The 27980-nt window shown below is 45.0% G+C and overlaps 1 long non-coding RNA gene across 1 annotated transcript; it reads right to left on the reverse strand.

Moving 5' to 3' along the window:
• Nucleotides 1-27959, reverse strand: D330046F09Rik (RIKEN cDNA D330046F09 gene). The gene is made up of 4 exons (NR_131909.1): nucleotides 27912-27959; nucleotides 8921-9017; nucleotides 4683-4751; nucleotides 1-858 (listed from the first exon to the last, which is right to left on the reverse strand). It is a non-coding gene; the product is annotated as an RIKEN cDNA D330046F09 gene (long non-coding RNA).
• Nucleotides 27960-27980: the final 21 nt, after the last annotated feature.

The raw sequence follows: 27980 nt of genomic DNA on the forward strand, positions 1-27980 counted from the left end.
CACCAAAATTTCAATTATTCTAAATCAGTAGCACAGTGTAAGTGGCTTGTTACATCATCATGAGAGAAAAAACACATTGTTGAGCTCATTTCCAAGGAAATTAAACACTTCTCAGAGATGTCGTTAATGCTCAGAAACTCCCCCAGAGCCAAGGAAAGGGCACATGCTATTTTGCAGAACAATCACAGACCATCAACATGAGGAGAGTTCATGTAATTGTCTGAGTGTTTGTTTCCTTATTCATACTTCAAGGAACTGATTTAAGAGAGGGGACTTGGTACCATGTATTTGTAAATACATGTCAAACGGGGTGGGGGGGGTGTCTTAAAAGACAGGAGGAATGAACTGATTACAACATGGAGATGTACCTTACCACAGACACAAGCCAAGCATCAATACAGTGGACAGTATCTACTATATAAGTTCTTTAAAACGAGAATAGGGATGTAGTTCAGTGGTGGAGAGCTTGCCTGTCATACACGAGGCTCCAGGTTTGATCCCAAGAACTACGATAAACGAAAGCAAACCCATAAAGATATTCATAAAACAAAGAATCTGGAGCTCCCAAGGCCTCGTGAACTTGTAGCAAAGGAGACTCGTCTGCCACTTGCCTAGAGCCTGAGCAGTGTCCCAGAACCCCACCCCAGCATCACCTGCTTTAACGCCCTCTTCTGTCACCATGTGAACACTTCTCTGCATCCTCCTAGCCACTGTTGCACGTCCTTCTGGGTGTTCAGACGCCATTCTTAGCATTGTCCTGTCGCTCATGTTTTCTGGGGTCAGCATCTCTTCCCTTGTGTGTCTGTGATCCTTCCGTGTGAATTCACTTACCCCCACTTTCCGTTCTCTGCTTCTTGTCTGTAAGAGGAAAAGTGGACATCCACTCAAAAAGTGGCGCCAACGACAGACTTAGAATAGGCAGAGATATGAATGAGTCGGTGAGGGAGTTTATGAATTTCTTCATTGACACAATCACTCATGAAATTCAGATTGAGCAGCACTGAGTGAAAAATTACCTTGGTGGGATGGTAGCCTCCAAGTACACTGCTTAGCAAGCGCGCCTGGAGGCCTCTGCACAGAAAAGACTCTCAGATCACATTCATAGCCTTGAATCACGTGGATCATTAAATCAATTTAAAATACCCAACGAGAAGCAAGGGGTGGGGGGAAATATCGGTGCGAATTGTCACACCAGAATCGAACAAAAGCTGGCAGAAGAAACGCACAGCCCAAATTCTGAGTCCCAACCCCTCCCTCGGACGGAATGAGGGACAGAGATGAGGTGTGAACAGGACAGTTGTCCAGATGAGGGTCACCAGGGTCAACTGCACCTCCCTGCTCTCTCAGATAGACTGGCTGTAGGCAGAGCTTGATAATTAGCTTCTGGAGCAGCCTCGGAAATATCTGCACTTCCTAGGCAGAAGACAAAAGGAGCCAAATGGATGCACTGATGAGATTCTGATTGGGACCTTACTAATGTTTGCTATCTTGTTTCTATGTAGTGTGAATGGTCAGCACTTGGTCCTGCCATTTCATGTCCCTGTTCACATGTTCACCGCTCGACTCCTTTCCCTGGTAGGCAGGCTGCTCTGTATGCCTAACACGTTTCTTCCAATTCCATCCATCATTTTTGTTCTCTTCTGCACAGACGATACAGCAAAGTGAACATCAGGGGAGCTGCTGCGTTCCAGGCAGTGGGGGGGCCGGAAGACAGAGCAAGACACAACAGATAACCGACTGCCTGGAAGGAAGGCAGCAAGCTGATTTTGCAAGCTGAGTCAGATCTAGAGGGACTGAGATGCAGATGGGAGTGGGAGTTTGGAGGGAGGGGAGGGGGAGAGGGAGAGGGAGGGGGTCTAGGTGAGCGTTAGCCCTAAAGAGTCAAACGGTGTGGGAAACTAAGCCATCAAATGCAAAAGTGCAGTATGGTGCATGGCCGAGGGGCTGGAGGGAAGAGCCTAGCAGGGGAAAGAAAGGCTCCTGTATTCAGATGGCTATTTACCTAGTTTCCTTGGACAGTACACAGCGAAGCCTGTCTACTGGCTCTGTTTTGATGCAGGCTTTAGGAATTGCAAGTCTCTTGGAGAGTGTGGTGAAAATCCAAGATTGTACCAACAGAAGATATCTGAGGGCATGAGCCTCAGCACCGTTAAGTAGCTTTGGCATCTCGCCTCATGGCTGGCTGTGCCCTCTGAGCCCTGTGGGCTGCCCAGCTCAGGAGCCCCTCTGCATATGAAGGGGAAGGGGGCAGCTGACACATGATCTCACTTAGCCATGGCCACTGTTCAGCATTCTGGTCTTCCTGTTTGGTTTCTTGGGGGAGCAAGGGGCTCAGAGCTCAGTTTCAGATTTGCACAATGGAGCCCCTTTCTGAGCCCCTCTCAACTAGGACTGCATGTTTATGCATGATACAGGGGTAAACATGGCCGAAGTTCTTCAAATATCCAATGATGGAATCATGAGAAATGGAATGTCTCCCCCCTACCCAACCTATAGCCTAAGATAAGGAGGTTATGGGAAAAAAGAGAAAATAACTATCTATGAATCAGTTCTTTAAAAAAAAAAAGTATAGCTTTAGTGTACATAGAAGTCTAAGGAAGCCTGTTTCCTTCTACTGCGTAGGTTCCAGGTCATGTACAGGTCTACAGGAGGCTGAGTGGCAAGCACCATCACTGGCTGAGTCAGCTCACAGGTCCCTGTGATTGGTTCTTAAAACTAGCTGAAACTACAGTGGGCCAGTCTGTTCTTGTATTCCTCCCTTCAAGCATCTGAGACCCCAAGGTATCCAGCATATGAACTCCCCATGACTCTCTACCAGGTGAGTGGTGTTGTAGACAAGTTAACCTAATTAAATCAGAGACAGGGGTTCACACCCAAACTCCTCAAGGATGCGTGTCTGGAACAGGTATAGTTTATAAAACTTTCAAATGTATAAGTGTGTGTGTGTGTGTGTGTGTGTGTGTGTGTGTGTGTGTGTGTGTGTATGTACATGCATGCATGCCTCCATGTATAGAGGCCAAAGCACAATGTTGGGTGCTGTCCCTTGACTGACACCATCCATCTGTTTTTGAAGACAAAGCATCTCTCTCATGGAACATGGCACTCACTGGTGTGGCTAGCCCAGGTGGCTCTGGATCCTGCTGTGTCCACCTTCCTAGTACTGCTTTTTACACGGATGTTGGAAAGCCAAATTCAAGTCCCCATGCTTGTTCAGTAACCTCTTACTGTACTAGCTCTCCCATGCTCAAATTTATAATATTTTAACTACAACTGACTTAAACACACACACACATGCTTTTCTTTGAGTTGGGTAGCACTAGGGTGACAATTGGCCCTCAGATATCCATGATAGATGATCTGGATAAAGAAAATTTAAATTAGTGACATGTTTCTGACCATAGGAGGTGTGTGTGTGTGTGTGTGTGTGTGTTTGTGTGTTTGTGTGTGTGTGTGGTGTAGTCTTAAAATTTATTACTTCATTTTTATATATTTTAATTAAAACACTTTATCACTTTCCCCTTCTCTTTTCTTCTTCGGTCCTCTCCCCCGATCTCCTTCAGATCTCCCCCCTTTCAGACTGATGACCTTTTCAGATCTGATTATTATTACACTTGTATGTGCATACACAAATATATAAATATACAACCTGCTGAGTCTCTTTTGTATTGGACAATCAGTTAGGAGCTCAACCCTGGGACAGGTTACCTTTCCCTTTCTCCGCAGCCATCAGTTGCCTACAGTTCCTTGTCTAGTTGGTGGGACCCCATGAGTTTCCCCATTTTGAGTTAGCATGTCTGTTGATATTGCCAGTATTGAAATCTTTTTTTTTTTAATGCAGCCATTTCTATGAGAGACTACTTCACAGCAGATTTCCTGGGCCTCTGGCTCTTACAATCTTTTCACTCTCTCTTCCACAGCATTTCCTGAGGAGTTGTGATATAAATGTATCCACGGTGGCTGGGCTCCCCGCAATTTGTCCATCTATGTGTTTGAGATTCTTGACACAAAATTGTATCAGTAGTTGAAGACACGTCCTACTCATGTTGATCATTGTTTACATCTTGTTTGGATCATTTATGTAAACTTTCGGTATTCCTACTTCCTTGGCTCTGAAGCCAACCAACCTATAGCCTCAGTTCATAAAATCACCAGTGTCTCTCGATTGGCATCCTAGATGGTGGATGATGATAAAGTGTGGCACACTCCCACTAACTCTTGCTGTTGTCTTGTTTTGTCTGCAGTTGTGTTAGGAATAAAAGCCTGGGTGTTGCCCAGGCTAACCCAACTACGCTTCCTATTGTTTGCTTGCTTGGTTTTTGAAACAGGGTGCTGTAACTCAGTCTGGACTGAGATTTCTGTGTAGCCAAGAATGAGCTTGAATTCCAAATTCTTCTGCTTTCCCCTGCCCAGTGTTGGCATCCCACACAGGCATCACTGTGTCTGGCTCCCGGCTTACTTTTTCACCAAGATTTTAGAAGGTGAGTCTCTAGTTTTACTGACTAGGCAGGACTCATTGCTCTCCGCTCTGAGAACTCTCATATCCCAATTCAGGACATAGTAACATATTGTCCCCTCAATCAAAAGATAAACTAGGGTGACAAATACCAATATCAAGTATGTAGGCTTCTGTAGAAAGGTCAATCTATCTGTGCCCCACACATTTTGGATTTCTAAAATATTACCTTCTAACAGCCCAAGGCTTCCTGTGAGAGCTGTGTGTGCTTCAGAAAACAAGCAGACAGAAACTTTTCCTGTAAGGAGTAAAAAGCACAAACTGAGAAACTCAAGATGTAAGCAGGGGATTGGGGAGGTGGTGCAGTCAATAACACGTTTGAGCTTAGACCTGAGGGCCTGAATTCAGTTCCCAGCATCTATATAGAAAAGCCAACTGCAGCTTGTGGCTACAGTCTGTGTGCTGGAAAGGGGAATACAGAAGAATCCAGGTATTGCTGGCCAGCCAGTCTACCCAAACAGTGAACTCAAGGTTAAGTGGGAGATTGTGTCAAAAATAATGTAAACAACAACTAAAGAAGACCTGTTTGTTGACCTCTAGTCTCCACACAGAGCTGCATATATGTGCACATTTACACACATAAGCATGCACACATGATCAGTGTCTATAGATTGTTATACTGTATGTTTAATGCTACAGGGAGTTTCTTTCATGTTCACAGTCCTGTTCTGATGGAAAAGGACTGCAGACCCCCTCCCCTGAGCCAGAGACCATTCCTTTTTTTTAACTTATTCACTTTACATTCCTCTCACTGCCCTCTGCCCCCTCCTAGTCATCTCCTCCCACAATCCTTTCCCCCACCCCTTACCCTTCTCTTCTGAGCAGGTGCCGGACCCCAACCCCCACCCCCAGGTACATCAAGTCTCTGCAGGGCTAGGTGCATCCTCTAAGGTCCAGCTAGAAGAACATATCACACATACAGGCAACAGCTTTTGGGATACCCCCCCCCATCCTGCTCCAGTTGTTCAGGACCCATATTAAGACCAAGCTGCACTTCTGCCTACCTATGAGCGGAGAGGCCTAGGTCCAGCCCGTGTATGCTCTTTTGTTGGTGGTTCAGACTCTGAGAGTCCCAAGGGTCCAGGTTAGTTGACTCTATTGGTCTTCCTGTGGCACTCCTATCCCCTTCGGGGCTCACTGTCTTTCCCCCTATTCTTCCATAAGAGTCCCTGAGCTCAATCCACTGTTCTTTACACATAATTAACTCATGCCTCACTGAGGACGGGCTCCCTGGGCAAAAAGTCTGATTCCCCTGGCTGAACTAATAAAGAATTAATATTTTGCACATAGCAAACTGCAGCTCAATGTTTCTTTCCTGTCCACCATATGCAGTATGTTGTAACCTTTAAAGTGAGTTCCCTTTCCTGGTCCAATAGTGATACTGCTCCATCCCCACACACCTTTTGTTTGGTTAAAGTTGTGTTTATAGGTACATAAGTTGAAAATGGTAAAAGTGACTTTTTTTAAATGTAAAATTTGATGAGTTTGACAAGTGTATATACAGTGATGTAAGAATCAAGATATAACATTCCCATTGTGCCACAAGTTTCCTGGTATCTGCTCAGGGTCAATTCTCTCCTCACTAGCACCTGGAAAAGCTCTGTCCCCAAGGCTTACCCTTGCAAAGACATGATATAAATGAAATCACACACTGGGGGCACTTTTTGTGTCTGGCTTCTTTCATTAAGCACAGTGCAGCTGATACTCATCTATATTGTAGCATATATAAATAGTTTGTTCTGTTTTACTGATGAACCATATTTCATTGTATAGATATACCATAACTTGTTTATTCATATACCGGTTAATGGACATTTGGAATACTTCCAGTCTGAGCTATTTATGAATAATGTTGTTATAAACATTCACAAACAGGCTTTGTGTAGACATGTTTTCATTTCCCAGGGGTAAATTCTGAAAAGTGGGATTGCTAAGTTGGAAGGTGATCACATACTGTTTTATAAGGGGAAAAAAGTCCCAGAAATGTGTTCTTGCTTTACTAGTCAGAATTAGGTCACATGCTCCTGCCTAAGCCAATCACTAAGAAGCAAACAGCAAAATTCACTTTCATGTCTCTGGGGACTCAACATACTTCCCCAACACGTAGCTTCATCTGGGAACAAAATCCAGACTCTTATTACAACAAAAGAAGAGAAAGATAGGTTTAGACAGGCAGTCAAAGGAGACCCACATCTGAGGAATCCTACCTTACTTCGTGCTAACTAACTCACTCTTCATTTCATAAACTATGAAATTTGAACCATAATTTCTTCTAAATGGAACTTAAAATTCATAATGAAAATTGAGTCATAATTCCTTCAGAAGGTCCCTCCCCCCTACATGACAGGGAATCCTTGTCTAAGGAACTGCCTTTTACCCACCAGAGGGGGGTGTTTTGATTATGCACTATTACAGTAGGTCTTGGCTATGGCTAATTGGACCACAAGCTGGTCAGTGGCTTGTAGAAGGTTCAACCAAGATGGCTTTTGGCTGAACACCATCGCCTAGATAAAAGAGAGGGAATAAAGAAGGAGAACAGTGAGGCCCAAAAATGGAGGCAGAAAAGGCAAGCTGAAAGCAGGGGGGAGGGACAACAGAGGGAGGACAAGCTAGAGTGCAGTGGCAGTGGCAAAGTAGCAGAAACATCCGAAGTGACGTGTAAGACTGAAGATAGGGGCCTACAGCATAGTAGCTATGTAGCTGAAAAGACCTCTTTTTTTTTTTTCAAAGACTAGCAGGGAGGTTGCCAGTATCTTTGATTTCCCTAAGTGACTTACACATGTTACTTGAAGTGGCCAAGACTAGCCCTCTTCTTTGCTCCCAGAGGTTGCTTGTTTCACAATCCTCTAACCTCATTGGGCCTAAAGGCATCCCTGATATCAAGATATCTAATGAAAGCTTGGTCCCAAACACATCATCACCTGTATCCCCCTTAAGTAGAGATAGAAAGAGACTAATGTGTAGGGTCGTAGCAACCAACACATTCAAGAGTTTAACCTAAGCTGGGCACCATATTAAGTGGTCCATGGGTTAACCCACTGAATCCAAAACAAACATAATAACATTTGTGCTATCATTTTTTTCACTTTACAGATGAGATAACTGTAACCACGTACATAAGTAATGTGCTCAGCTTTCCCAGGCAGGGATAAGCAGAGCCTGCTCCTAGGAATGAGCAGCTTCTAGAGTTAGGGACCCTATTCTGATAAGGACAGATTATGGAGAGATGGCAACAAAAATAGAATCATCAGTCAGACCCATTGGAAACTGTGAAGGATTCCGAGCCGGGGAAAAATTTCAAAAGAATTGTAGGAACCTAACACACACACACACACACACGATCCCCAGACAGAATTAAACTTAAGAATAGACTCTAAGTAAACACTTTCCGAAGCTACTCCTTCGACACCTCTTAGTTGCTTGGATGTGACCCCGAAACAGTTGTCACCTACTTCTTGTGATCTGTCCCTTCCCCTTCAATGTGGGGAGGGATCAGACAAAACGAACAGATCTCACCACAGCTTCCAGCAGCAATCAAGACCAATCACCAGATGAGAATCAGCGGTGTCTCCAAACAAAACTGTTCAAAGGAGGAGGTTGCCAGAATTGAATGAAAGCCTCAGTGGATATGATATGGTAGTGTGTGCATGGAGCCCTAGCATGAAGGAGCTGAGACAAGGGGACCATGAGGTTAGAGTCAGCAGGCTTTTATAGCCAACAACAAAAATGGAGTTATTTGGACTAGACATACCAAAAATAACGGAAGCCCAAAGCTTACAGATGTATGGTTCGTACATCTGATTACATGACCCCGAATCCCCTTCACTAGAACTCACCCTTAGTAGTCTGTATTCATGGGGCTATTTAGCAGGAAAGATGGCTCCCTGTAGGATCTATTTAACTGCATATCTTTGGGTTTTGGATCCCTCTTGTATTCTATTTTATAGTCGGTGCTTCTTCTTTAGTCTTAAACATCTGGCTCTCTTCACGTCTATGCTCCGGCCATTACAGTCTGCCCCCTTCTTGTCTATTCTATTCTCACTAGACCAGGGAACCAACAAGCCAGATTAGCTAATATCCACACTGAAGAATGTTCAGCTCTGGTGGAGAAGTTGAAACAGACACGTTGACCAAAGTTGGTTTTGCCAAACAGCCAAACATCGACTCCTCACTTGGGGGCAACAAAAATCACTACATGCAGTACAAGAGCCTGTCTTTCTTACTTTCTATCACATGCTGACCTGTTCAGGTTGGCATGAAAATCACACAAGGAGTGTCCATCATTTCATCTTACCCTCCTTCACAGCTGAAATGTGTCTTGTCTCAGACCTGCAGTCACCTTGGATTCCATGAAAAACAAAAGGTTCCAGGAAATAGCACTTCACCCCAGAGGAGTGTAATACATACCTCTTGCCCTGAAGCACAAGTTAAAACCCAAAATAAGGACTTAGGTCATTGAAGCCTTTCACCTGTTCCTCTTCCAATGTGGTCACATGGAACAAACCTTTAAAAAAAGAAAAAAGTCACTTGTTTCTGAGTCGACCTCAGGCTTAGAGGAAGCAAGCAAGGCAGACTCAAGAGAGCGTTTCCTGAAGCCTCTCTACTTAGTGCAGACTCAGTTCAGCAGCACAGCAGCACCTGGATGCTTGTTAGAGGTGCAGGAGTCCAGCCCAGTTGAGGCCTATTGAATCCACATCTGGATTTTAAGAGACCCACAGGTAATACATACACACCTGTAATTCATGGACACTCTGATCTCTGTAAGGCATCTCTGGAACAAGGGAGGGTCAGGAGTTGGGAAGAAAGGAAAGACCGGCTCTTCCTTTGCTCCAGTCCAGTTACTGGTCAAGCCTTCTCTTTAATGTTATCGGATATATCCGCCTCTGCACTGCAGGATTGGTATTTTGATTGCCCATTTAACAGCAAAAGAAGAACCCCCCCTCCCCTTAATGAATTGCTTTACTGAATCTCCTATATGCAGCACATCCATTCTCTCTGGCTGTATGTGTTTTTGTGTGTGGAAAAAAAAAAGAAGTCAGGGTTTAAGTGTCAGAAAGAGGGGATCAGATTCCCACTCCTCTTGCCAACCACGAGCACATTTACTGGTCTCTTCCCTCCATTAAACGTTAAATGATGTTTACGAAGCATCCACATGGGCCTGGAGCTTTTCTCGGTGCCTGGGGTTGCCAGGTGGCCAACATAAATGGCATTACCCTCTACGTGAACTTTCTACTCTGGTGTTCTCAGAGGCCCTGCAGAAACACGCACAGACCCATATTTAAAATCAGAACCAAGAAGGGCGATAGAGGTGACACAAGAGAGTTGTCCCTGATTCTTCATTTGGTGAAGCCAGGGAAATGACTGGGATCACCCGACTTCACCTTATCCCAGTCCTCCATTGGTCCTGTCCAATATCTGTCTCCACAGTCCCTGGCTATCTCCCATCCTGACAGCATCTCTCCTTCTTCTTACTGCTCAGAGGACAAATTGACAATCCATCAAGAGATAAAATAGGTATCAAAATAGACCAACTTTCCCTGCTATAATATTACAGGGATAGTGACCAGACTAATCAATTCAGGGCACATAGTTTTTACAATGAGAAAGTATATTTTATATGAGATCTAACCCAGAAAAGTCCAGACTGAAAGTAACCCCAAGTCAGATAAGTATTAAAAGTGGACCCTTCACCCTAGCACACAAGGAAAGGAATTGAGCCCATTTGGAGGGGAATTGTATTCTCCCCTTCACGTCCAAATCTGAGATCTTGCAACATTACATTCTGTGAGTAATTGTTAAGTAAACTACGGGTGGGTAATTACCTTCCTATCATCACCAGGAACTGCGAGCCATTCAAATATAAAGTAGGCTTACATCCTCCTACTCCACAGGCGCCATTAGGAGACCAAGTTTCCACCCCAGGGAAAAAGCTTGGAGAGTCCTTCACAGAAACCCATCTGCAGGGAAGGCAGGAAAGAGGAGGAGGAAGAGGAAGTGTGTGCGCCGGACTCCCGCCCTCCTTGCCTGCTCACGGGCCAAGGATGAATCGGATGCCGTGTGAACGAGATTTGCAGGTGTGAGTGGGAGGCCGCAGGGGCAAGTAGGCCCTGTGAAGGAATGAGGGGAGCAGAGATGTCTTAGGGCAGAAACAGGAGAAAAGGTTGTGCTTGAGTGAACAAAAATGAGGACAGCTGCCTCCTCCTGGGGGAAGGCAGCCGGTCATTCATTCCTCCTGGAGATTTAGAGTCTTGAGCAACACAGCCCAATGCTGTCATCAAGGGAGAATGGGACAGGACCGGAAACAGCCTCCCCAGACAGGAGACTCAGACACACGTCTGATGTCTTGCAACATGCCCCACTGGGGCATCCCAAGGAAGGCAGAAGTCTTGGTAGGTCAAATATTGAAGTCAAATGAATGGATACACCAAGGACACCAGGCTGTCACACTCTAGGCCCTCTGTACAATGAATGACTCAATCAATGAACCGGTGAATCAATGTGGGATGGTTTAAGCTTTCAGAGGCAATAACTAGATCCAAGAACTTGTATCTACCAAGACATGGGTTCATTAGATATATAAATGCTGAGTGTCCAGTTTTGTTTTGTGCCATGCATGTAACTTCAAAGTAGGCAGAAAAGGTCTGTCTTCCAGAGCTTTTAGGAGACAGGCAGACAAATGAGAGTATATATATATATATATATATATATAAAGAAAATATCATAATTTATAACCAATGACAAGTGCTATCGAGAGACTAAAATATAGCAAGAGAACAGATGAGGCTGTAAAGAGGGAGAGTGGGAGAGATGGCTGAGTCAGCAAAGTGCTTTTCCTGCAAGCATGAGGACCCCAGTTTAATCCTGCCCCCCAATCCACAGGAAAAGCTGGATGCAGTCATTTGCTCACATACATCCCATCCTGGGAAAGTAGATGCAAGCAGACCCCTAACTTCAGGGACAGACAACCTGCCTAGAAGCCCCAGAACTGTGTCAAAGAACATGGTGGATATAACTGGTGAGGGCAGCTCCAGAAGTTGACTTCTGACCTACACACACCCATACACTCACACAAATACAGAGGTCCTCACACATGCATCCACACATAGAGATAAAGACAGAAAAATACAGAGAGAGAGAGAGAGAGAGAGAGAGAGAGAGAGACAGAGACAGAGACAGAGACAGAGACAGGGACAGAGAGAGAGATGGAGACAGAGACAGACAAAGAGACAGACAAAGAGACAGAAAGACAGGCAGAGACAGAAAGAAGACAAAGACACAGAGAGACACAAATGCTCTCATCGAAGGGAACACAGATTAGGTTCTTTTCCCAAAAAACACCATCAGAATGACTTTGCTATTGTAATTTGAATGCAACTGTGGCCTGCATTAAAAATAATAATAATAATAATAATAATAATAATAATAATAATAATAAAGAATGATCTTGGCTGCATACCAATCAAGCTTTGCTATGGACACTGGAATCTGGATCTCATGTTATACTTCATGAAGTAGTGTCCTTTTGATTATTTTTAGACCATTTAAAACTACAACTTGATAATTTTACATACCTGTCACCCAGCGCTTAGAAGACTGGGGAGGAAAGATTGTGAGTTTCAAGCCAACCTGGGCTACATGGGGAGTTCTAGGCCAGCCTGGACTACAGAAAGAGACCTAGTCTCAAAACAACCTTCCCACCAAAAACTTTAAGTAATAAAGTTAAGTGATAAATAGCATTCTTAATTCCTTGGGCCACACAACAGCACAGGTAATGTTCACTCAGATTTGATCTGCTGGTGGTAGTTTGGTGACTCCTGAAATAATAAGCCAAGAATGGGTCTCGTCCAGGAAAGCGACCTGAGAGCCCAGAACAGGATGAGAGCATAGAATCATCTATGCAAAGAAAAAAAGGAGTGAAGATGCCAGGTGGAGAGAAGTCCCTGGAAGGAAGAAATGAACTGGATTCATTTACATAAAAAGTAGGAATGGACAGGGTGTTGAACGGAGAGCCAAAGAGAAGAAAGAGAAGCATCTGAGACCCGAGGTGTGGGCTCTCAGCATCGGCACTGAGCAGTGACACCACCTCCACCAGCAGCCACAGGGCTGGGCTGTCCAGGAGGTATAAGGGGACATGAGGCTGGAACCTGCACTGTTCTTTGCTAGAAGGTGTGACCATCACTAAAGATGGAAACTTTGAAGCAGACTATCTCTCCTCCCCAATGAGTGTGAAGCCTTCTGCCTGAGGGCTTCCCACTATGGCTTCCGATTTATGGTCAGGTCTTTGGAGGAAACTCTTTTTCTGACTTTTTTGGGCCTAGTGTCTGTGGATGTCTTTATTGTTCCAAGCCAGTCACTCTTACACTGCAGGAAACAGAGTCTGAAAACCACCGCAGACATAGCTCACTACATGAGCTGAGATTTTTACATGCTCTTAAAACAGCGGCAGCTTGAGGCTTCACAACTTCTGTTGCTATTTGTTAGTTTGTTTGTAACTGACCCTTGCTATACAGCCTGTGCTGGCCCAGAACTCATCATGATTCTCCTGCCTTAGCTTCCCAAGTGCTGAGATTACAGATGTAGGTCACCATACCCTGTTCTAGGGCTTAGAGTTCTGAGGGTTGTGGACTGACTGATGCCTCAGTTGTAATGATCATCTTGGTACTTACATATGGATACTGTCATCATCTAATCTCATTAAATCTACATTTTCAGAGGTCTTCTGACACTCTCTATTCAAAAGGAAATGGCCATTTCCCCACCAACCACATGCTATGATAACTGGAAATGTCATTAAAAACTAAAACTGGCCTGTCCTCCCTCTTCCAGCCTCTGGAAGAAGAGAGTAAAGGAGAGTGCACCTTGGTGAAAAGATGCCGGCTCTGTAAGCTACAGTTTTGCTCCTTTGGCCTCTGGGCCCTATACAGCCTTTGGTCTTCAGTCAATTCCTGCTCTTAGAGAAGCTACCTTCACCTGTATTTTACCCCTTACATATGGATTTTTACTTTGTCAATTAGTATTGCTTGCACAGAATGAAAGCACGGAATTACTTCTCCACCCTCCATATCCCCAACTGGGGGGCAAAGCAACTCAGCAATTCTCAAGTCCTGGCAGCATCAGAGGTGCATCTGCTACCAATTACCAGCCCCCCACCCTGCTTCTCACCACCCTTAGCTTTAAAATGGCTAACTGATTTTTTTTCCCCTCTCATCTTGTAAAAACACATGCACACACCAGCACACATGTGTTCTCGAGCTGAAATCACAAGTGCCAAGGTTCAGCCCAGAGAGCATGTTTATGGTTGGTTATACATCCCCTGAAATAGAGGCTCCAAATGGAAACGCTGACAGGTCATTAACTGTAACAGCACAAACTGGGGCACCGTTTTCCATGCTGCCTCCATTTTGTTTGTCAGCAGAATTTCCAGGCTCAGAGTCTGGTGGGAGTGTATAAGCTGTGCCCCACTGTTTGAGGCAAATTTGAGGGCAAGAGGACAAAGTGACTCAGGACACACAGAGCCCTCAAGGACAGGTTACTCTGGAATTCATGAAGTTAATAGAGATTGCAGAATTCTCAGGGTGGAAAAAGCACTGTATACTAGAAGCCTACATGCCTGTGGGCTGCTCATTTCCAAGCTGAATTTCTCCTTGCCCTAAGTATGACTTTTGCTGATATGAAAAAGTAGTTTGAGGGCTGGGGAGATGGTTCAGTAGGTAAATCTCTTGCTGTGCAAGCTTGAGGCCTGAGATCAGACTCACAACACCCCACAGAGGCCAGGTGTGGCAGCATGCAACCATGACCTCGAAGCTGGGAAGCAGAGACAGGAAGATCCTGACAGCAGGCTAGCCAGCCAGACTAACCAAAATGGCAAACTCCAAGTTCAATGTCAGATCGTGTCTCAGAAAATTCAGTAGAGAACAATAAAGGAAGACTCCTAACATTGGAAACTGGCTTCCATGTGCACATGCACTGCACAAGTACACATGTGCACACATGCATATAACACACATACACACATACACACACGCACACACACACACACACACACACACACACACACACACACACACACAAGAAAAGGAGCGTTGGCAGCTAGCAAGTTGGCACCATTCTCTGCCAGGCCTTTATGACTTATGATCTTTTTGTATGTGAGAGGAGTTGCACATATATGTATGGGATTCATATGTGTGCAGGTGAATGTAGAGGGGTACATGTATGTTCATGTATGTGGAGATCAGAGGACAACACTGAGTGTCATTTCTTGGGTGTCTTCCACCCTTTCCTTTGAGACAAGACTTGGAACTTCATCAAGTAGGCTGCAGGAAACGGCCAATGAGCTTCGGAGATCTGTCAGCTTGTCTCAGCATTTCTGGGATTACAAGGGCAAACACTAGCTCACCTGGCCTATTCCACAGGTTCTAGGGATGAAACTCAGATTTCTTGCCCCGGCAAAGCAAGCACCTCGATGACTAAACCATCTCTCTGGCAATGTGCAACTGGGTAAGAACCACTCACTGCTCATGCTGGTCCTTCACCTCACAGAGAAGGAACGTGAGACGCGGAGAGATGTGTATGTTGATTCATACTGACCCACGCATCTGAACATCTGTTGTGAGCGTGTGATGTCAGACTGTGACTAAGCACTGGTGATACGTTCCAGCAAAATGGTGCAAGTCTGAGTCCCTGGAGCTGTGACATGTCTCTATCATCTCAACACTCACACTGAGAGATGAGAGTTAGAGATATGGAAGACCGTGGGCCAGCTGGGCCGCCATACACAGCCATGAACAAAAGAGACTCTCTCAAACTCGGTGGATGGCTTCTGACCACCACATGAGCACCATATTCCCACCAAAAAAAAAAAAAAGAGAGAAAATATTGACACCTGGATCTGTATACAGACCAAATCAACCATAGTCTGCATTCAGAACCTGGGTGTCAATGGTTAAAAGCTGCCCAGGTGTTGCCAAGGCAACCAGACTTGCAAAGCAGTGAGCTAGATACAGGGACATTGCATTCCATTCTCTATTTAGACTTTTTTTTTTTAAGACTCTAACATATAGTCCAGACCGGCTGAGCAACATGTTAGCTATGTGATCCTCCTGCCTCAAACACTGAAATCCTGGTGTTGTGGATCTGAACCTAAAATATCAACTGACCAAGGCCTGGACTTAGTCTCTCCCCAGCTAATGGAGTTAAGAAGTGGGGAGTTGGGATGACATCAGAAATGATAATCTGTGGGCCCCCTTGGAGCATCCCTGACAGTGGCATTATCTCATTGTCACTGATTGTCAGGTGAGGGGCAGGCTCAGAGAAGTTAGGTGAATTATCCACCAGCAGGGAGCCATGGCCTGCCACGGGATGCTGCCCAGCAAATGTGCCTAACTCTTTTTTTTTTTTTTTTTTTTTTCAGAATTAAGAGGCAAAAGATTTATGTTTCTCTGGAGTGGAGGAAGGAGGGGGTGAGAAGGTGAACAGGCAGAGAGCACACGGAGCTGTGAGATTAGGGGGGAGGAATCCCCTCAGCCTCCACTCCTCTCCAACTTGACAAAGGACAATTCTGACTCCCCCCACCCCCAGGCTTCCAGCTGTCAGAGATGAGCCCTGATAAGGGCCTGGGGCCTCCTCCTTGAATCTCTTTGTTCCAGCACCCATCCCATTAGAAAAAGGTCACACATCTTTGGCCCCTTTTAATTTCAGGGGTGGAGAGGTAAGAGCCCAGTCGGGGAACCATGCAATTATGAGCAATTACTTAAACGGCTTTCAGACAAGCGTTGGCCATCCACCAAGAGCAGAGGGGGCCGGTGTCTGGGCTTTGTAGACTGGGAAGAAGGGGAGTGGAGAGGGAGGGGGCTCAAAGCCACCCCACTGGTATTCCCTGCCACTGAACTGGCTGACACTAACCAGCCCTGCTGTGCAAGGGAACTATTCACTTAAAAGTCATCGCTTTCTTTACTTATCTGACTCTAAAGAAACAAATCTATTAGCGGCAAGAAATCACTGGCCCAGCTCTAAGTGCTGTCCCCACTGGGAAGGCCAGAGCTGGGGGCTCTCTCCTGTCAGTGCCTCCCCTGCTCCCTGGCAACAGCTCTGGATGGCCCAGGTCAGGAGTGTCTCTGGCCACTACAGATAACAGGAGCCATTACATTCCAGATTCTTCCGTAACCTCCTCCCTCCCCTCCCTTCCGCCAAAATCCCAGCCCCAATTTCTCCCTGGCAGATCAAAGGCAGCCCAAGCTATAGGAGAGCTCACTCAATCAATAAACCCATGACAGGGGAATAAACAGACCCATCCAATAGTTCACACAGGTTCCTTTTCTTTTCTTTCTCTTTTCTTTCTCTTTTCTTTCTCCTTTCTTTCTCTTTTCTCTCTCTCTTTCTTTCCTTTTCTTTCTTTTCCTTTTTCCCCCTCCAGTGCTCCTCCTTTGCTTCTGAGAACCCTGGAGTTTTAGTGTAGAGTTCAAAATTGCTCAGTAGCCTCAGAACACTTTCTAGTCTATCTTGTCAAAGCAGTAATTTTTTTTTTTTTATCTTCCAAAAACAAATTTCCTTACACTTCAACTGAGTTTGCAATGAGCAACTAGGAAACTGCGTTGTCAAGTGTGTTGCTTCTGACAATGCGATGCAGGAAAGTAGTAGGTGAATGGGCGTCTCTCACTGGTAATCTCAAAGGATTCAAAATGCCTCCCAAAGGAAGATGGGGAAACAAATAGTGCTGGATTCAGGGTGCTATGAACTTGGGGTGTAGCAGTTCTGAAACTCCTAGGAACGTTCATTTTAAAGCCCAATTCCACTGATTCATATAAAAAGTACTTTTCCATGCTTGTTTTACTATTTGTTTTTCTGTAGGCTGTTTGTCTGTTTGTTTGTGTTGCATTGTATTGTTGTTTGTTTTGCTTTTGAGACTGGGTCTTCCTATGCAGCCCAGGCTCACTGCCTGCCTCAGACTCCTTCCTACAAGCTGAGGTGGCAGGCATGTCCCCAGTCTATCACTCCAATACTAAACCTTTACTCCATGAAGCTGGAGAAAAGAATCTGAGCAAGCTGACTTCATGTGAGCCCTGGGACCTTCTGGAAAATAACCACGGGGCTTCTCCCTTACCTAATAGATGGTGTTTACTCACATGTCTTCCAACCGTAGTATAGAAACTACAACTTTTAGAAATAAATAAAGTCTGGCAGCTTCCTCCTTTGCATGACCTGCACAAATGCCTGGACATGTACCCTGAAGCATCATTAGGCCTGGGAACGCATGACTAAGATGGTGGGAACTAACCATGAAGACACCTGATTATATCAGAAAAGACCAAGCAGACGGCCAGTGACGGGAAGTGAGGACACCCAGGGAAGGGCTGTGTGCCTTGTGGCACTGTCACCCTGTCTCCAGGCCACATCAATAGTGTACACTGAAGCGTGGAGCATGACTTTGTGCCCTTGTTGAGTTGTTTGTATGCTTATGTCCACAACCCAGTTAGAGTGACCTCATCCATTTCTCCAGAGCAAAGCGCTTAACAAGGTTAATTATCTCAAGTCTTCATCAGAGTCCCAAGAAGCAGATACCAGTTAACAGATGAGGAATGCAACTCTAAAAGAGGCTCATGGGCCTCCCCCAAAGACACCCGGATGGAAATACCCTGAGATACTGAAGCTGGAGTGCGGGCATCTAACTTCAGAGCCAGGATTTGAATTAGGACCTCCTCCATTAGCCTACCATTTCCGATTTCAGCTAAAGGCAATAACCTATCTCTTTGAACCCTCTCCATCTGAGCCTGCCTGCAGCCTCAGCAACACCATTTTCTTCTTATGTTTTAAATGTCTCCTCCTCTTTCTTGCAATTCTATTAAGTCAGAAACAAATACCCATCTTCACAAAATGACTCCCAGAGTGAGTCAGTCAGGAACCTAGAAGTAGCTTGTTTGGTTCCAAGTCTGTGAGTCTTGTGACTCTCAGGAACACATCTTTTACGTTTCCTTTCATTTCAAGTACAGCATTTCAAAGCAGTTCAACATTATTTATTAACACGCCTGCCCCCAAGCCGGAGAGCACCCTTTACTTACATCACCCTCCCCTCTTAGCTCCATGATTTGCACTAATCCTTGGGGAACAGGAAACCTTTTGTTCTATTAAGATAATGAGCAACCACCTTTGCACTTGTGTTCAATGACTACCCTGCCAGCCCTCTCAAGTAGTTCCCTGTGCGAGCCTGGGGTCAAAGAGCCTTTGGAAGCTTCTGCGCACTACCTCTGCACACTCACCTGGAATGCTCTGCCTGCCTGAGGATGGAGCCTGGCTCTTGGGCTACTCCACCGTGTTCAGAGCACAGTCCCACTCTTTGGACAAATGAGTAAGGCGGGGGTGGGGGTAAAAATGCCAGTCAAAGGTAGTTTCTTGTCTCTGTCAAGAAAATCAAATCAATTCCCTTTCTCAAATCTGTACAACTTGGGAATGATCACATAATATGCTAAGTGTGGACATGTTACACACTTAATCGAACCAACCTGGGGGTTGGAGCAAGGAAAGCGGTGGATGGGCAGATGTATCTTGACAGGAGAGCTAACTTAGTGAGTGCTGATAGAAAATAACCCATGGACTGTGCCTTTCCAATGTGACTTCTCAAGACCACAGGGTTCTGCTTTTCCTAATATCCCTTCTTACCTTATAGCTGGCCCACTCTCTTTCTTTGAAGTCTAAAGGGCAAGAAGTCGCCCTTCAATGGACACTCTGGGACAACTATGAGGATTTAGATCTTAAATATCCCCAAAAGCCTGTTTGAATGCCTGGTCCCCAAATTCACCAAGATGCAGAGGTTGGGCCAGATGCTTGGGTCAGGAGGGCTGTGACCTCGTGGGACTCATTCCTTATTGTGCTAGTAAAGTGTGAGGGCACAGCCAATTTGGAAGAAACAGGCCACTGGGTGTGCCCTTGACTGATGCATTTGTTCCTAGTCCCTTTTCTGCTCTACTGGGCCCTTCCACTACACAGTTCTTCTTCACCATTGGCTCTGAAACAAGAGAGTAAAGAAACCTCTAAAAGCTACAAATACCATAATAAATAAATAAACAAATGAATGAATAAATAACACAAGTAAACCAGCATAATCCCTAACTAAATTCTAAATGTGTATCCTTATACTCTCAGATAAATGTAGTTCTTATCCCTTCATCAAGGAAACTTCTCAGTGTAGCAGATAAAGACCACTATAGCAAATCATAAGCAAACAAAATTCAGATTTATGGATACCAGTTCCAACTGGTACTTTTACAACAAAACTCTTGCACCTAAGGCTCAGGGATCATTGAAGAAGATAGGGCAGAAAGATTGTAAGAGCCAGAGGAATAGGAAGTTTGCTATGTGCTGATGGCTCCTAAAGATGCCTAAAGTTATATCCATGAAGTCTCACCAGCATAGTCCCTAACCAAAACCTGAGCAAGCACCACATCAATAGGCATGTTAACATGGAAGGGTCAACACAAGGCTCACAAGGCTCAACCTTAGGCAAAGAACTACAGGCAAATAAAGAAAGCCAAGAGTCAGAGAAACAGTCTTCCCCAGGGAAGAGCACACCAACTGATTCTCCAATACCAAATGGTCAGCCCGAAAGCATGCATACAAGTGACATTTTACACACATACATGCAATGTCTCTCTGTGGGGTGTGTGTGTGTGTGTGTGTGTGTGTGTGTGTGTGTGTGTGTGTACGTAGCAACAATTAAAGAAAAAAGAGATCATAAGTTTGAGTAAGAGCCAAGAGGCTATATGGGAGGGGTTGGAAAAGAGAAACAATGTAATTATAATCTCAAAAAAGAAAAGCATTATTAAAAAATTAAAATCTCAAAACATGTGACAAAGCCCCTGACCACCACCTTCACTGAATAATCACACACAGACACTCCCCATTCTGAGTCACCCTACTTCTGCACAGTTCTCATCACTGGGCTGCCCTGGAGCCTTTCTTTAGATTGCTTTCATAATAACAAAAATCTGCATTTATTTATTAACCATGATCTCTTTCCCTTCTAGAATATAAAAGAACATTATGGAGGAAAGAAATTCTCAAATACCTCTCTCCTGGACAACACCTCTGGCACATAGTAAGAGTTAAATAAACATAAATGGATAGATGGATGGATGGATGGATGGATGGATGGATGGATAGATGGATAGATGGATAGATGGATAGATGGATAGATGGATAGATGGATGGATAGTTTTAGACAGAGAGCATAGCCCTTCCAAAGCTTACCAAACATCTGACTTGTTATTTTGGAGAATGTGAAGACCATTTATCGCTTCTAACTTACTATCCAGGTGTTATGAGAACTTGCCAGTCTATAGACACCATGGACATGAGCAGTACAAAACATTTTATATATCTTATGCATTGCTCATGTGTGGTTTTGTCTAAGCAACAATAATTACCATTTCCTGGGTAACTTCCTTGTTCTCTTATTGTTTTTCTAGAAGCCCTAGTAGGTAAAAGCAGTGTTCTCGTTCTGCAGAGCAGATGACTAAGATGTGATTTACCCCAAAGCATCTGTTGGTCACTAGAGTTGAGGGTTCTCCATTTCTCCTGCTTCTGAAGCTCATTCCTTGAGCCACCTCTTGATTTTGAGAAGACCAAGCCTCATCAGGGTAAAAGTAGCCACACATAACTGACAACACACAGGACAGACGTCAAGGTTTAGAAACTTTGGGTTAGTGTAACTTTAGTGATCATTTCAAGCCTGCTCATTCCCTCCCAAGGCCAGAGCCAGTTCTCAAGATGGGAGCCTCAACCAGCTGGAGATCTCTATGAGTCTTTGCAGGCTTTCAAACATGATCCATTGACTCCAAGGAGTGAAAGCAGAGCCAACTGAGACTTTCACCTACAGAAACTGCTGCCCTTGGTCCTGAGTAGCAAAAGACTCATGTGTGTGGAGAATTTTACTTTCAGAGTAAAATTCTACTGAAGCTAAAGTACAAGGCTGAAGAAAACTAATGTTCCCAAGAGTGACATTTGTACAGGAGTTACAGCTTCTACATTTGCTGTGATGGCTATAACCTCAGCAGCTCCATGCAAATAAAGCCATAAAAGCATTGGGGTGTCGAAGGGGAAAATTGAAAAGGGAATCATTCATTGTTTTCCAAGCTCGGTTGCTTTTTTCCCATGTGTTCATCATGCTGAGGGCCTCACAACACCTCCTGTCTTGCCTAGAACCCATCTCAGGTCTTAGGCAGCTATTGGTGCCTCACTCCTGCCTGCCTCTCACTCCTTGTGCATCCCTGTATATAAGACTAACTAATAAGAATGTCATCTCCCCTATGCCATCTGAATTTCACATTTCACACCTTTCTGCTTAACTATGCAAATGCCTGAGGGTCTAGGGTAATATCTCTGCCTGGAAGTCTCTCTGCTCTGTATTCTGGGCCTTGACTTTGGAGAAAAATTCTCCTAGCTGACATCTGCTCAGAAGAGCCTGCATACATACCCGGAGTGCCCAGTTCATAGAGAAACAACAGCTTTCAAGCCTGTTGCACTGTGGAGGGGAGGGAGTCTCTATGGCCTGGCCCAGTTTCCAAAGGGACATTTCAGTCGCCGTCAGGAATTAACCAAAGGATAGGTTTCCTAAAAGCGCAAGACCGTACATTCACAGACTTGCTCTCTTAGCCCAGTTGAGAAGAACAAATCTCAGAGTCATTAGATATGATTCCTCTCTTGAGTTATGGGGGAATAATAAGTAAAACTAACCAAAGGACAAAAAATATAAAATGATAGAGAGCTTGAGGCTAGCCTGGTCCTTGAAGGCCAGCCCAGTCTACAGAGCAAACTCTAGGACAGCCAAGGCTACATAGAGAAAGCCTATCTCAAAAAACCAAACATATTGGCGAGCAATGAGGAACAAGTCTTACAATTGCACTTTCAGCACAGAAGAGTCTGTGGGGTCCTGGGCAAGTTGATTAGCTTCTCTATGTTCTAGTTTCTTCATCTATGTCCACAGTAGCTAGCTCATCACCTAGCTAGGATGGCTCAATGAGATGGTACAAATATCATACAAGACACACAGTTGCTACACAGCACTTGATAACAGACTGTCGCAGCATCATTGAACCACACAGCTTCTTACGATGATAAACCACAGTCAGACCCAGTGTATACACTGTCAGTTTTTCCTCCTAGTATAACTCAAGCTTCATTCCAGCTGAGATAAAAAGAAAAGCAGAAGTAGATGCTTCCAAGATAAACAGTGTAAGGACAGGATAGAGAGAGGGAAATAGGCAGAGAAAAGAGATAAAGCAAGCAGCTCTCCCAGAGGTCAGTGCCATCAGTGTTGTCCAGTATTGTAATTTTGAAAAGACTTACCCGTTCTTCTGATTTATTCTCTTCAAGAAAAAGAATCTCCCTCTCCCACCCCACCTTCAGAGAAGAAAGTTAAAGATTGGACTCAAAATCACAGGTTCAGAACTCTGGCCTGGGCATTGACACAGTAGCCTACTGGACAGGCTATTGTGGCCTCTCTACAGAGTTTAGGGAGAGTTGCTGAAAGAGAGACCTATTGTTCAATGAACACCCTCAGCCCTGAATGTGTGCCCCGCCACTGGGATGCATGTGTACAAACCCATTAATGCCACCAAACCTGAGCTCATTGTGGCAATCAATGATCTAACTGGTCAACAGCCACCCTTAAGTGGAGTGTGTCCTCTCTGAATCAGAGTGAATTCACAGAAAGGTTGTTCAAATGGCCTGTGGTCCCTAGCATACAGAACAAATTCAGCGTTTTGGAAGAGGGGGCCAATTCTGACTCCAAGACTTAAGTTATGACCGTCTGCTACATTGCCTGTTTTTAATCCAAGTCACCAGGAGCAGAAAACTCAGTGGTGTCTCATTTTAGGGCAACAGGCACCACATTGTTTGAGCTAAAGTTGGATGTTTCAGCCTATGCTGGAAGGAAATGGTTGACTCCACCTACAGATTTTTGTAAGCTTGAGTAGATTTTTAGATAAACCTTACCTCTGTGTGTGCTTACATTTCGCCTGTATGACAAAGGGTCCCAGGCATGTGCTTCATTTACCTAAGGCCCGGGTGTTTCCTTCCTGCAGACACTGAACTGTTCTCTTAAATGCTGTGGTGGTTTGAATATGCTTGGCCCAGGAAGTGTCACTATTAGGAGGTGTGGCCTTGTTGGAGTAGGTGTGTCACTGTGGGTGTGGGCTTTAAGACCCTCTGCCCCCCCCCCATCTTAGCTCCCTGGAAACCTGTCTTCTCCTAGTTGCTTTCAGATGAAGATGTAGAACTCTTAGCTCCTCCTGTACCATGTCTGCATGAATGCTGCCATGCTCCCACCTTGATGGCAGTTGACTGAACCTGTGAACCTGTAAGCCAGTCCCAATTAAATGTTGTCCTTAGAAGAGTCGCCTTGGTCATGGTGTCTGTTCACAGTAGTAAAACCCTAACTAAGACAAATACCAATGGCTTCGTTTTATTCTTGAGTTATATGTGTATCAGCTGCATTTCTTGTTGCTATGACCAAACATCTGGCAAGAAGCAAGTTAAGAGAAGATGGGTTTGGCTCGAAGTTTGGGGGGATACAGTCCATCGTGTTGTGAAGACATATATCAGGAGTGTGAGCCAGCTGTTCATGCTACCTCCCCAAGGACCAAAAGAGAGCAGACAGGAAGTGGAGCTTGTCCATCTAACCTCAAGTCCCACCCCCAATGATTCGCTTTCTCCAGGAAAAACTCAGCCTCCTGATGACTCCACAACCTTCCAAACCAGCATGCCAGCTGGGGACCAAGCATTCAGACACATGAACTTTGTGGGGACATTTTATGTTGAAACTGTGACAAGATGTTTCTTACAATGTCTCTCAACAGCTCCAAGTATCAGAAATCTTTGAATAAACAGGTTATTTTCCCCCTGTTCTTTGTAAAATAGCTGCTTAAAAAAAACAAATGAAAATAGATTCCGGCCCCATGTTCCCTCGGGCCCCTCCCCATTCCTTTCACAACAGAGTGAAAGTAACAACAGTATCCCAGCCCAGGCCTGGCCAACGTTTCTCCTTTTATAACTACTTGAGCATGGCAGGTCTTCCTATTAACTACATTACATCACCATTATCAAAGACGAAAGGAAATTAATTTTGTTTTTCAAGGTCTTGGCAATCAGTCGGCTCTTTCCTTCATCAGACATCCGCTTGTTTTTTTTACGTGTGTCATTTGTGAAGCTGAGTTTTCCTTAACGACTCGGCCCTCATCGCGATTTATCACAAAGCAGTCTTTCCCGGGGAGGCTATGCCGACTGACTTGTCTCTCTCCAAGCAGAAAGTGTAACACGAACTTAAAGCCAATATCATCATCTATATTTCATTCTCAAATAGTTTTCTGAGCAAAAAAAATAAAAAATAAAAATACAGAACCAACAAGGCTGTCAAGAAAAAAATAACCACTTCTGGTCTCCGGCTAAAATGTATTGCCAGCGCCGCTGTATTTTGTTTTAACAGATGGACCTTTATCAGCAAATTATGTGGGCGGTTCACCAAGCTCCCCCAGGAATGAAGGAGTACGAGTTTACTTGGACTCTTATCTACTCCCTTTCAGCCACATTTCACCACAGAGTTCTAGGTGGTTTTTTTTCTTCTTCTTCTTCTTCTTCTTCTTTATATATTCATGCTAAGGGTCAGCTACAGAGACTTCCATTGTCCTACATTTAGCCAATCCTGGCTGATTGGTCAGCTCTTCGCATCATTCCTTAACCATGGGATGGAGGTGGGAGACTGCAGTGACTCTCCTGGATACTCTGGCTCTCCTGACATACCATAGCTCTAGTCTCTCACCTGATACAATCTGAAAGTGTGCCATGTTTATGTTGATGAGTAATCTTGGGTCTGCCTCCTTTTGCTTGCCCTACCCCAAGCCTTCCCTCTTCCTTTCACTTCCTCCAGTGCTAGCTCACTCTTAGGTACCATGATTCTGCTGGGGTTGGGGTGGTGCGGGGTAGCAATTGTTTCCAATGAGTCACCAGCTCTGGGCTCTGCAAAACTGACTTCAAGGAGTCAAAGGGAAACCCGCTACTTACCACATGCTCAGTAGATGGACCTGTGTTTTTAGGTTTATACTTTTTTATGAAGGAGATCTGTGCCAAAACCAGAGATGAATGATGACTCTCAAGATTTTATTTTACCCTGAAAATTACTTTCACCTTTCCTTGTTGCAATTTGACATAATCATTTCCACAAGAATCAAATCCCTAGGCCTCAGTTTCTCTAAACCTATAAAATGAGGTTGAATGAGACCCAAAGTCGAGTGTTCATGAGAAACACCTGGGTAGCTGGTTGTTACATATGCAGATTCCGGACCCTCCCCCCCTCCCCCGCCATCCTACCCCACCCCACCCCACCCCCGCCAACACACACACCACCTGTTCTGAAGCTGAGGTTTACATGTGGGACACAAGGCTCCGGTCTAAAGCAAGCAGGCCTGGCCCTGAGATGAAGCTCAGGTCTAATGAGCCCTAAGGGGCTTCATCTGATAGTCTCTTATAGAGACTTTTAAGAACTCCAATTTTAGAAACTCCAATTGTCCAGGCAAATCTCATGTTAATTGACAAACCTCTCTCCATATGGAAGCTTCGAGTGTCAGCATCCCCCACTGATGATCTACTTTGTGTGCAGGGCAAAGGTTTGAGTTTGCGTGGGGGATGGGGTGGGGTGGGTGGAGGCAGTGACGCCCTTCAGACACCAAGCAGCATGGGTCAGCACAGTCTCAGGGCTCCTCCTACCCTCTCCCTGAAGCCATATTACTTTGGTGTATGTGAGTGAAACAAGATCTCATGTTGGTCCTATGTAGCCCTGGACTCAGTTGTTCTGTGTGATGAGATTACAAGTGTTATCCCACATACAAATAAACCAGTACTGCATACGGAGCTTTTCAAGCCACTCGTCACAAGCTCCAGTACAGGAGGGACGTGGCAACCTCTGGGGGAAAGGTCATCAACGAATGGCATTTGCAGCAACCATGGCAGAGCAGCTGGTGAGCACATGAAAGTCAGAGACCCACCATCAGCCATAGCCACCTTACTAACAACCTGTGGTGGCCTTGACCAAGCAACCTCCCTTCTCAGAGGCTTCTGCCCTGTGTAATCCAGACGTGGATTTTTCCGAGTAGTTGGAATGGGCTAGAAACCAGACAGTGGCCCAAGTAGGCAGGAAACCTCAACCCCAGAGAGAAACCAAGGAACCGCAAACTGCAGTGTCAGAGAAGACAGGACCCTGATACATAGCAGGGGAAGGAAAGCAGTGCTCTTGATAAGCCCTTGGAAGTTCCGAACAGCAGAGGGACGTAGGCTCAGAGAGGACCTCCCAATTCATAGTTTGAAGGTGAGATCACAAGGTGTATGAGAGACGATCACTCTGATGTAATGAAGCAGTACAGTCTTAGAGGCTATAAAAAGCTAAGTTCAGAGCCAGGTAGTGATGCCACATACCTTTAATCCCCGCACTCAGGAGGCAGAAGCATACAGATCTCTGAGTTTGAGTCTAGCCTGGTCTATTGAGAACAGCCAGGGCTACACAGAGAAACTCAGATTCAAAAAGCCAAAACAAAAAAAAAGTTTCAGGTCTCATTGTGCATCATATCCATCTTATTGTCCTCCCTTCATTCTGAGACCTCCATTCAGGGACAGAGCAGCCTCTTTCTGAAACATAGCAGAACACCATCACCAACAGCACTGGTGATTCAATACCAGGGAGGCCAGAAGAAGCAGACAGGCTATGAGGATCTGTCTAGGGGACAGTCTACCCAGGCTGGGCTGTCCAGGAGAGGTACGGAAGCAAATGCTGAAGGTGCCACGAAGGCTGTAACGAAATTTGCTGGTGGATGTGGACAAGTTCAACCACACCACAGGGAGTGAATTTGGGTGATAAGTTCTTATCCAGTGAAAGACCTGCGGTAAGTCTCAATAAGGGGTGATTATTATTGTAGTTCTAAATAGAAGAGGAGCTTAATTATTTGTGGGGACAATTAACTGAAGAATAGCCCAATACATCGTGCTTATTTAAAAATTAATGTTTGGGTTGGTGAGAGAGAAGTGGGTCAACATGTAAGCCTGACAACCTGAGTTCAGCTCCCACAGCAGGCTGTGGTGGCTCGCATCCGCAATCCCAGCATTCCTCTACCCAGATAGGAGACAGAGGCCAGAGAATCACCCGGAAGTTCACCGGCCAGCTGGCACCTCAGAAATGAGAGATACTGCACCTCAAACGGGCGGAAGGAAAGATCGGCTTAATTTTGGAGCCCCCAACTTTCTAAGACATAGGGCTACTTTACCCTCAAACCACAAGGTACTCTCTCTTTTCTCCCCAAGTCTCATTTTCACACACACACACACACACACATTTTGTAAAGAATAGCAGTAGCCAAAACAATACCTTGACTTTAGATATTCTTCACCCTTAAGGAACTTTTCTCAATGAGTTGATTTTCTACCCGCTTCAGGA

This window comes from Mus musculus, chromosome 14 (genome assembly GCF_000001635.26).
Source record: "Mus musculus strain C57BL/6J chromosome 14, GRCm38.p6 C57BL/6J".
NCBI classification, from domain to species: domain Eukaryota; kingdom Metazoa; phylum Chordata; class Mammalia; order Rodentia; family Muridae; genus Mus; species Mus musculus.